Source organism: Tamandua tetradactyla (genome assembly GCF_023851605.1).
Source record: "Tamandua tetradactyla isolate mTamTet1 chromosome 22 unlocalized genomic scaffold, mTamTet1.pri SUPER_22_unloc_1, whole genome shotgun sequence".
Lineage (NCBI taxonomy): Eukaryota > Metazoa > Chordata > Mammalia > Pilosa > Myrmecophagidae > Tamandua > Tamandua tetradactyla.
In genome coordinates this window covers 2,610,583-2,622,802 of record NW_027518251.1, presented here as the reverse complement: position 1 = coordinate 2,622,802, position 12,220 = coordinate 2,610,583, and positions in this window count along the sequence as shown.

The window sequence follows — 12,220 nt, the reverse complement described above, 5'->3', positions numbered from 1 at the left end:
GAAAAAGACAACATAAAAATAAAACAAAAACAGAAAATGAAAAAAATTTATATACCATACTCCTAACCCCTCCCTTTCCTTTATCACTAGCATTTCAAACAGAATTTATTTTAACATTGGCTCCCCCTATTTTTTATTTTTATTCCATATGTTCTACTCATCTGTTGACAAGGTATATAAAAGGAGCATCAGACACAAGGTTTTCACAATCACACAGTCACATTGTGAAAGCTATATCACTATACAATCATCCTCAAGAAACATGACTACTGGAACACAGCTCTACATGTTCAGGCAGTTCCCTCCAGCTTATCCATTACATCTTGAATAACAAGGTGATATCTACTTAATGCATAAGAATAACCTCCAGGATAACCTCTCGACTCTGTTTGGAATCTCTCAGCCATTGACACTTTGTCTCATTTCACTCTTCCCCCTTTTGGTCGAGAAGGTTTTCTCAATCCTTTGATTGTGGGTCTCAGCTCATTCTAGTGTTTTTCTCAGTCCCTTGATGCTGAATCTCAGCTCATTCTGGGGTTTCTGTCCCATGTTGCCAGAAAGGTCCACACCCCTGGGAGTCATGTCCCATGTAGACAGGGGCAGGGTGGTAAGTTTGCTTGCTGTGTTGGCTGGAGAGAGAGGCCACATCTGAGCAAAAAAAGAGGTTCTCTTGGGGGTGACTCTTAGACCTAACTTCAAGTAAGCCTGACCTATCCCCTGTGGGGTTAAGTTTCATATGAACAAGCCCCAAGACTGGGGGCTCAGCCTATAGCTTTGGTTGCCCACACTGCTTGTGAGAATACCAAGAATTCAACTTGGGGAAGTTGAAATTTCCCCCATTCTCACCATTCCCTGAAGGGGTCTTTGCAAGTACTTTTTCTACTGACTAATCAAATCACTCTGGGATTCATCAGGGCATCACCTGGACAGACTAACAAAATCTCATGTCCTATACAAAGTTCCATGTACTTAAGGTATTCAACCAATTATCTATGTAAGTTATATTAAGAGATGCACTAGTCAAAATATAAATTTGTACCAAATAAACATTTATTGTTTAGTCTCACACATAAGTTGAAATTTTAAAATATTAATTACCATCTATTTTCAGCACACTGCAGTAATGACATTCTTTTGTTCTTCCTCATGCAAAAACGTCTTTTAAATTTGTACATTTAGTCACTATCATTATACACTCTAGGCATCCCTAGATTATACCATCTCAGTCTTTATCATCTATCCTTGTGATTTCACTTATGCCCCAGCCCTCCTCACTCTATCATTTTCATATGCAGTTTCATTCATTGTTTTAACATAACTGTATTACAGTTAGGTAATATTGTGCTGTCCATTTCTGAGTTTTTATATTCAGTCCTGTTGCACAGTCTGTATCCCTTCAGCTCCAATTACCAATATCTTACCCTATTTCTATCTCCTGATGGTCTCTGTTACCAACGAAATAGTCCAAGTTTATTCACTAATAGTTCAGTTCATATCAGTGAGACCATACAGTATTTGTCCTTTTGTTTTTGGATAATCACACTCAGCATAATGTCCTTAAGGTCCATCCATGTTGTTACATGCTTCATAACTTTATTCTGTCTTACAGCTGCATAATCTTCCATCGTATGTATTATGCCACAGTTTGTTTAGCCACCCGCCTGTTGATGGACATTTTGGCTGTTTCCACCTCTGGTAAATAAGGTAAATAATGTTGCTATAAACATTGGTGTGCAAATGTCCATTTCTGTCCCTGCTCTCATGTCCTTTGAGTAGAGACAGCATACAGATGGGTCTTGATTTTAATTCATTCTGCCAGTCTATGTCTTTTGATTGGAGAGTTTAATCCATTAACAATTAGTGTTATTACTGCACAGGTAGAACTTTCTTCTACTATTTTGCCTTCTGGATTTTATGCCATATCTAATTTTCCTTCTTTTTCCTTTACTTATAGTTTTCCTTCTACACTCTTCTCCGCACCTGTCTTCTGTCTTTTCATGTCTGTTTCTAGTGCTCCCTTTAGTATTTCTTGCAGATCTGGTTTCTTGGTCACAAATTCTGTTAGTGATTTTTTGTCTGAAAATGTTTTAATTTCTCCCTTAATTTTGAAGGACAATTTTGCTGGATATAGAATTCTTGGTTGGCAGTTTTTCTTTTTTAATAATTTAAATATATCACCCCATTGTCCTCTCACCTCCATTGTTTCTGCTGAGAGATCTACACATAGTCTTATTGGGCTTCCCTTGTATGTGATGGTTTGCTTTTCTCTTGCTGCTTTCAAGATTCTTTCTCTTTGACCTCTGACATTCTGATTAGTAAATATCATGGAGTACTCTATTTGGATCTATTCTCTTTGAGGTATGCTGCACTTCTTGGATCTGTAATTTTAAGTCTTTCATAAGAGTTGGGAAATTTTCAGTGATGATTTCCTCCATTAGTTTTTCTCTTCCTTTTCCCTTCTCTTCTCCTTCTGGGACACCCACAGCATGTATATTCATGTGCTTCATATTGTCTTTCAGTTCCCTGAGTCCCTGCTCATATTTTTCCATTTCTTTCCCTACTTTTCTTTTTCTTGCCGGATTTCAGATCTTCGATTCTCCAGTTCAGAAATCCTATGTTCTGTCTCTCAAATCTACCATTGTAGGTTTCCATTGCTTTTTTCATCTCTTCTACCATGCCTTTCATTCCCATAAGTTCTGTGATTTGTTTTTTTCAGACTTTCTATTTCTTCTTTTCGTTCATTCCTTACCTTCTTTATATCCTCCCTCAATTCATTGATTTGGGTTTTGATGAGGTATTCCATGTCTGTTCGTATGTTCTGAATTATATGTTTCAGCTCCTGTATCTCATGTGAATTGTCAGTTTGTTCTTTTGACTGGGCCATATCTTCAATTTTCCTAGTGTGATTTATTGTTTTTGCTGGTGTCTAGGTATTTAATTACCTTAATCAGTTTATTCTAGAGATTGCTTGCACTTCTTTTACCTAGGATTATCTTGCTGGATGAATTTGTTGTCTATCTGTTCTTTGACATTCAATTCAGCTTTATCTGGACCTCTAGCTTAAATTTTGTTTAACAGAGGAGAATTTTTCTGTTCTTGTTTTCTTGTTTCTTGCCTTGCTTGTATGGTGCCTTCCCCCCCCCCACACACTTAGGAGGCTCTACTTAGGTATTATAGACCACAGCCAGATTTTCCCAGACCGAACTGGTCTCCTATCAGGAGGAATGAGTCACCTGCATCAGTTTTCCCCAAGGGCGAGACCCAGCAGGTTGAAAGACTTTCCTGTGAAGTCTCTGGACTCTGTTTTTCTCATCCTGCCCAGTATGTAGTGCTTGTCTGCCTGCAGGTCCCACAAGCATAAGATGATTTGGTACCTTTAACTTTGGCTGGGGGCATGATGGAGACAGAGGAGAGGTTGTAGTCTGGTTTTAATGGCTTCAAATTACCAAGCCCTGGTGTCTGAATTCCTTGAGAGAGGGATTCCACCTGAGTTGGGCTTCACCCCTCCCCTGGGGAAGGCACAGGCTCCAGACAAGCCCTCAAATGAGTTTGTTTCTGCTTATGCCTGGGGCAGTTGCAGCCTGAGGAGCCATGCTGCTATATCCAAAGGCAGTCAAGCGTTTGTAGAAATGCAGCCACAAAAACCTCTGTTTTGTTCTTTTTTTCCTTTTTCTGTCAGCCCTGTCCCCTTGGTCATGGGGCAAAAATAAGCAACCTCTGCTTTGACCAGGTTCACCTGAGCTAAGGGTCTATTTTTAGTACTCAGAATTTGTTAATTAATTCCACAATTGGCATTTGGTTGGGCTCAGCCCCTGCTGCCCATAAAGTTTCTTTCCTTTTCCCTCTGGGAAGCAGCCTGTGGGGGAGGGGCACTGGCCACCATGGCTTGGGGAACTCACGGTTCTGGGGGAGCTCACAGTCTGTCCAGCTGGTCCAGATTGGGGTACACTGTGTGTCTTGTCACTGACGTGGCCCCAGGAGCTGTTCTGTACTGTGTCTGGTTATTTAGTAGTTGTTCTGGAGGACGAACTAAAATGCACACATTGTTAAGCCACCATCTTGGCCCAGAAGTTGCTAACTGAATTTTGACAAGAGTACTAAGTCCACTTAAGGGAGAAGGAATGGTTTATACAACAAATAGTTCTGGTAAAACTGGATGACCATTACAAAAAAAAGGAATGTTGACCCCTCCCTCACAACATATATCAAAATCAAGTCAAAATGATGATAAATCTAAATGTAAGAATCAGAAGCATAAATCTTTTAGAAGAAAATATAAGGAAGCATCTTCAGGACCTTGTTGTTAGTCAATGTCTTCTTAGAGTTTACACCAAAAGTATGGGCAACAACAACAGCAAAAAATAGATAAGCGAGACCTCATAATCAGGAGTTTGTGCATCAGGATTTTGTCATAAAAATAAAAAACAATCTACTCAATGAGAGAAAATATTTGGAAATCACATATCTGATATCTAGAATATATAAAGAAGTCCTACAACTCAACAACAAAAAGATAACCCATTTTTAAAATGGACAAAAGACTTTAATATATCATTTCTCCAAAGAAGATATACAAATAGTCAAAAAGCACATGATAAGGTCACTAGGTATTAGGAAATTGCAAATCACAACCTCAATTAGATATTATTTCCTAACATCTGAAATGGCTACTTAAAAATTAAGAAAATAACAAATATTGGAGAGAATGTGGAGAAATAAGAACTCTTATTCATTGTTGGTGTGAATGTAAAATAGGGCAGCTGCTGTGAAAGACAGTTTGGCAGCTCCTCGGAAAGTTATGTATAGAATTACCATATGATTCAGCAATCACACTTCTTGACATATACCAAAAAGATTTGGAAGCAGGGTCTCAAACAGATATTCACACATCGATATTCATGACAGCATTACTCACTTTTGACACAAGATAGAAGCAACCTTAGTGCCCATTCACCAATGAATGGATAAATAAAATGTATATAATAAAATGGAATATTATTCCACTGCATAAAGAAATGACATTCTGCTGTATACCAACATGGATGAATCTTGAAAACATCATGTTGAGTGAAATAAGCCAGACATAATTGGACAAACATTGTACGACCTCGCCAATATGAAATAATTAGAATTAGTGAACTCATAGACAGAATATAGAGTGCAGGTTACCAAAAGATGGGGTGGGGATAGGAATGAAGAGTCAATGCCTAAATTTAGAGTTCTGTTGAGTTGATCATAAAATTTTATAATGACTGGTGTTAATGGTCACACAATATTGTAAATGAAGTTAACATTCTTGAATTATTTATGTAGTATGGACTTAAGGGGAGATTTTAGGGTGTATATATTTTCCTAGAATAAAAAATTTAAAAAACAACACAAGACTGAACATCATAGTAACCTATTGTAAATTATGGACTATAGTCAAAAGTACAATTATAAAAATATTCTTTCATGAATAGTAACAGATTTACCACACCTATGAAGGATTCTAAAAATAGAATGGTATTAGGAACTGTGGATTTTATGCATGACAATTTCTCTCAATAAAAATGAATCAATCTTGAGAGAATCTATATTTCTCAATGCACTTGAGTTCAATCCTAACAGAATATTTACACAGAATTTTCTCTTCATCTGAAATTCCCTTTTACATCTATTATTCTACACAAATCGTATTCATCCTTCATGTGAGACCTAATTCCCTGCATGAAGACATTTCCAACTTTTCAATATGCAACATATTTACTATCTTTATGATGTATAGGGCTCTTAATCATTCTTGACTTGTATATTACCCAGCTGTTCTTCATATGAAAGTCTGTTTTATTGTCAGATGAGTTATTTTTCTTTCTGACTTTCCACACTGAACACTTCTCATAGGTGCAAATAAAGTAAGCCCTCAATAAATAACCATGGAATTAGTTGCAGAAATTTCAATTCAATTCCATTCAGCACCTTTCCAGTGATAACAATAAACAAGTCAGAGTAAGTAATTGGGTAGAGAGGGATACAGGAAAAAGTAGAGTTGGGAGAGATATTGCAGAGACAAATAAGAAGCAATTCTTGATATTATGGGACTTCCAATGTAGAAGTGAGAATCATTTACACAGCTATATATTCAGCCATTCAAACTGAGCTAATTATCTAAAAGAACCATGAGAAAGATAGTTGGGGACATATAGAAGGAAGTAACTTTAAAGACCAAGGGAAACATTATTGAGAAGTTATTTCCTATAATGTTTAAAAATAAATCACATTTTGATAGGTAGAAAATATTTGGAAGGGCATTGTAGACTAAAGGAACAGCACTAAGTTAAAATCATGGAAGCTCAGGAGGATAAAGTATATTCAGGGATTGGAGAGTAAACCAAGGTGGCTGGTGTCTGTGGACAAATACTAGGAATTGAAGGGTGAATTGGGAGGTGCAGGTTGTGACCCTTTCTGCTTCCTCCCCTATCATTTCACTGACACTTCTCTATCACCAAGTTCACCACTTACCTCCTAAACACCAAATCCAAAGCACATTTTTCAAACATTATCTTTATCAACTATAGTACATGACTTGGCATTATTGACCACACTTTGGTAGATTGGATTATGTACCAAAACAAAGACATGCTCTTAATATTAATCCATATTCTTGTGTGTGTGAACTCCTTTCTAAATAGGACACTTTGTAGATATTATCTTAGTTAATATGTTTCCAAACTGAATCAGATTGGGCCTTAATCCAGGTTACTGGAGTCCTTTGTAAGCAGAAGAAATTAACACAAAGTTAGTCAGAGAAAGCCACTGTGTGGCTTCTGAAAGAAACCAAAATCAATGGAAACCAGAGGAGCAGACACAAAGAGAGAGAGAGAGAGAATAAATGACATTATTGACATAGAGGGAATCAAGGAAACCCAAGGCAAGTTAGAACCAAGAATGCTCAGATTTTGGACTGAAAGCAAGGCCTTGCCAACACCTTAATTTTGAACATCTAGCCACTGAAACTATGACACAATAAATTCCCATTGGTTAAGCCATCCTGTTATGTTGCATTTATCATAGCAGCCTGGCAAACTAAGACAACACCCTTACTGAAACTCATGCTCTCCTCAGATTTCTGTGATAACTGCTTTTGTTCCTACATCTGTGATTATGTCTTCTCTGTGTTCTTTTAAATAAGATTGCATTTTTCTTTCCTCACAAAGACACACTGATTAAGAAAATAAAGTATGCCCTTGTGTACATTTACAAAATTGTGGTATTTTATTTTAAATTCTAGTTATCAATTTATTAAAAATTTTGCTCATATTTAGCTAGTAGATTTCCTTATTTCCAATTGTTTTTGTAAACATATGTCAACTAATGTCAATCAGTTGTTCTTGCAAACTAACAATAAAATGTCAACTTTCTGTATTTAAAAAAAATTGATTTAAAACTCACTGAAAGTCTTTGAAAGATTTTTATGTAGATGAGAAAATTATGTTCCCAAGTATTTTTTTAAAATATGAACAGACATGAGAGTTTTTAATGTTACACATATAATTTATCAGCTACAAAATCATATCAGGATATATGGACACATTCCAAATATGTTCAGCATTCTATCTGTACTGCATGATATTCTTTTAAAGGTTGTTACTTTTCACTCAGTTAAAATATCATGTTTATATTAATGAAAAAACTCAAGAGGTTATGGTAATAATGATAATGAATACACAAGTATGTGATGAGGTAGTGAACCATCAATCACAAGCTTTGGATGAATTGTATGGTGTGTGAAGAAATCTCAATAAAAATACATAGAAACATTTTAAAAAGAGGAAACAACATTTATTGTTTAGTTTAATTATATTTGAAAGTAATGGAATAAGTATTTAGTAATGATAATTGACATTTATTGAGCCATTGTTTTGCTCTAAGGATTGTTCTAAGAACTTAAGTCTACTAACTCATTTAATCTTTAAAAAGATATATTATTATCCCAATTTTATACAGAAAGAAGCTATAGCCAGTAAGCAAAAATACAGGTATTGTTTGGCTTTAGAGTTTGTGCTTGCAAATATGATAATATACTGATTGAGTTACATGGCAGTAAATAAAGCTTTCTAAAAATTTTCAGAAGTATTTCTTCATGCCCTGGATGCATGGCCTTAAAATGTCTAACCAATAGAAATAGTTACATCTTTTCAATAGCTTAAGTGAGAAGACACATTTCAGTATGATTTTTATTATTAATGACAATGAAAAAAATGAAATTTTAAGTAGGTTCTTGATAATTATGATATATTCTTTTGGCTCATCATTTTAAAATCATATTAGGGCCATCAATTTGACCTAAAACATAACTAAGTACTTAAAATGAGTATAAGAGAAATGTCAGTTCTGCCATTGTCTTTCTTATTTTTTGGCTTATAATTGAATTATTAGTATTAACTTCAAACATTCAGAAATATACATGGGTTACTTGACCATTGCATAGAGAAGATTGAGTTAAAATTAGATAAAATAATCTGTAAGGCTATTTAACTGAGCGCATGTACTATGGTAAGCTTAAAACAAACAAATGAGCAAGAAAGTCACTAGAAACACTTCCTATTGTGGAATTCCTTCTCATCTCTCAATATATCTCACATACCATTACTCATACAAGACAGACTGATACAGGACATTGTCAAAGACTAACTGAAGTTTAGTCATTTATAAAGGAAATCAATCACTTTGAGAATTATTTTCATGAACAAAGGCTAGGCAAGATTTATGAAAGGAAAATCCTCATGGAACATTCAGACTTGATATTGTGTTAAGAAAGTAATTGGATAGCTAGTTAAGAGAGAAAGCAGTCTGTTCTGGAATTTCTGACACAATCAGTTTTCTTTTTCCTGAAAAAATCTTGTAATTCAAGCTAACATATAGGAAACACACATTTTATGTCTAGTGGTGGCTTGTGCTCCAATTCCTCCCTTGGTTGAACTAAAACACACAATTTCTCTCATTATAATTCCCCCCATTTGGTGACTTTCAATACGAAAGGTGTAAGTTGACCAGGAGGGCTTCACTATCACTTTGATGTAGCATCATCCATTGGATGTCAGCTCACAACTAACATATTAAGCACATGGACATCAGGCAGTGCAGGACAGCAAGTAGTACAAGAATAATTACAACTATCATAAGAAAAAGCAAGTAGTATGAGAAGAATTTCAACTAATATAAGATGTGTTTGGAGTCCAATTTTTATCTAGCCCAGGCCTAGGCAAGAAAATAAGCCCCATGGATGAATTTGGTCAACTAGAGATAATCAATTGGCCTTTTATCTTTATGGATTAATTGATAGTTAAAATTCCTTAAAGTGTGTTTAAAGGTGTTTGCTAATATATTAGCTCTGTTTTGCCAGAACAATAAATAGCTGAGATTCATTTTCTAGGTCAACAAAATATGATTAACAAAGTATGGTGGTCTGTAGTTTTCTTGGGTATCTCCTGGTAATTTACCACATCAGCTCTCAGTAAAATACAAACAACAGGGGATTTCACTTACATACTTGAAAATGCCAGATGAGGTCAATAAAATACATATTTTGTTGTGGTAAGTGTTTTGGAGGTCATCTGATCATACAAATTTACTCCCAGGAGTGAATTCTCAAAAGATGCAAAGTAATGATTTAGGACCAATTGTTGTCTGAGTCTGATTTCTAAAAATATTTACAAGACAAGAGTTGTCCATATTATAGGATGAAAGTTTGGTTATGATGCATGAATATGTTGGACGTAAAAATCCTTTTAAGAGATTCATGGATTAATAAACAAATCTAACAACTCAAAAATTGACAACCATGGCAAATTTTGGAGAGTGAAATCAAAAATTTCTTTTAAAAGAAAGGAGGTAGCTCACCAAAGAGTTAAAAGCACTGGAAATTACACAGCTTTATTGAGGTTTAAGATATATATGTAATAATATTAATTCATTTTAAAAGAACACTTTGATAACTTTTTGAAAATATAGTCTTGCTATTCCCACAGTCAAATATTAGAATGTTTCCATCATCCAATAAATTCTCTCTGAAGTCCATCTCTGCCCCAAACTATGGCCCCAGGCAATTACTAATCTGATGTCTGCCACTATAATTTTGCCTTTTCTAGTTTTATGAAAATGGCATCATATAGTTTGTTTTCTCTTTATTTAGTATAACCCTTTTCAGAATTCATCCATGGTGTTGAATGTATCAGTAGCTTGTTCCTCTTTATTGCTGAGTAGTAGTATCCTTAATTGACCTGATTGACTGAAACGGGACCTCTTAAACACCTCTTACCAGATACCACAATGATAAACTTTGTCAGTAGAGAGAGCTGGGGGGACATTTCAGGAGAGGGGAGCTTCTCTGGTTCTGGTTCAGATTATTGTAAACTTAATCAGTTGGTGACTCCATCTGCATCTGCTGTCCCAAATTCATCTTTAATGGGTCAAATCAACATTGCTCCTGACTCTTGGCAAGAAATACTGATTTATCAAATGTTCTTTTCCCTGTTCCAATTTACAAGGACTACCAGAAGCAATTGCCTTCCTTATCTATGTTAATTTTTCTGCTGATTGTTCCACTATAGTGTAAAGAGATTCTGATCATCTAGACATTTTACAAACCTCATGCTAGTATACTCCATTGATGACCTTATGACATTTGGAGGTAATGAGCAGAAAGTATCAATGACTTTAGATGCCTTTGCAAGTTATAAGAGAACTAGCAGGTAGGAGGAAAAAAGCCCATAAGAAGTCAGGGCCTGCAGAATTATTGAATTTTATAGGATTCAATTGTCTGTAGAATATTGAAATATCCCCTTCAAGGTGAAAAACAAGTTTTTCTGCAGTTTAGATTATCTACCATGGAAGAAGAGGTAACAAGCTTGGTATACTTTTATGGATTTGGAAAGTTTTTTATATGCCATATTTGAGTTTGTTACTTAAAATTAACTCATTAACATAGCCACTTGTAACATTGCCAGATTCATATGGACACCAGAGCAAAAGAAGACTTTGTGACAATTTCAGTCAGTAGTGCAAGCTGCTCTACCACTTGGACCTTGGATTCAGCAAATTCATTAGTATTCACAGCTTCTGGCAAGCAACATTAAAAGAATTACAGCACAAGACCTTTAGGATTTTGGGTAAACTCTATGCCCTTTTCTTCAAAGAACTCTTCTTCTTTAGAGATACAGCTACACCCTTGCTACTGTGTCTTAGTATGTTCCCTTCATTTACTGGGTGTCATCTGATTAAAGTAGCTATAAGGTTGAGGAATGCAGTAGCAACCTATCATCAAATACTAGTATTATATTTAAGATTGAGCAATCACATGTCTGGGAGGAATAAGTTGTATTGGCAGGTGGCTCAGAAACTTTTTTTTTGGCTCAGAAACTTTTGACAACTCATGTTTCATTCCCTTCTCTCCCTCAACCCATGCTTATTACTTCTTATGCAACTCTCTGAAACCAGCTAACAGAGAAAGAAAAAAAATCAACCTAATTTATAGATATGTCTGCATACCTAGTACAAGTGGAAAATTGCAGTACTACAACACTCAAGAAGAATAAGCATGAAAAAATAGAGGTAAAAAAATCCCCCCAATAGGCAGAAATTAGAGTGAAACACCTGGGTGGCCACTTTGTCTGGAGTGAGAGATGGTCAAACGTATAAATCTGAAGTGATTCATGGGAAGATGCTCAGAGTTTGACTACATGGTCAGGGATTTGTAAGATATCAGATTGGAAGATTGGAGACAAGAAAGTGGGGGGAAGCGGTGTGTTGATGGACCACTCAGGAAACACACAACAATGAAGATAATTGTGTCTCATGACCATCAAAGAGCATCCATTGCAGATAAGTCTCTTAATAATCAGGTGAAAACATGACAAACTTTTGTGAGTACCAATTAGCCTTTTTCCCTGGCCATGCAGTATTTTCTCAATGTACTTATGAGCAATGTAGCCATTCTTATATAGTGGTCATGATGGCAAGGATGGAGTCTATGTACTGACTGAGAAATATGTATGTTCCTTTAGCAAAGCTGACCTGACTAGCATGACTGCTGATTACCTAATCTGCTAAAAGCCAAGAACAATGCTAAACTGTTCATATGGCATAATTCCCTGAAGGAAGTAGTTAGCAACCTGATGTCAGGTTAATCACATAGGACCTCTTCTGTCATGGAGGAAACAAGTATTCTGCCTCATTAGAA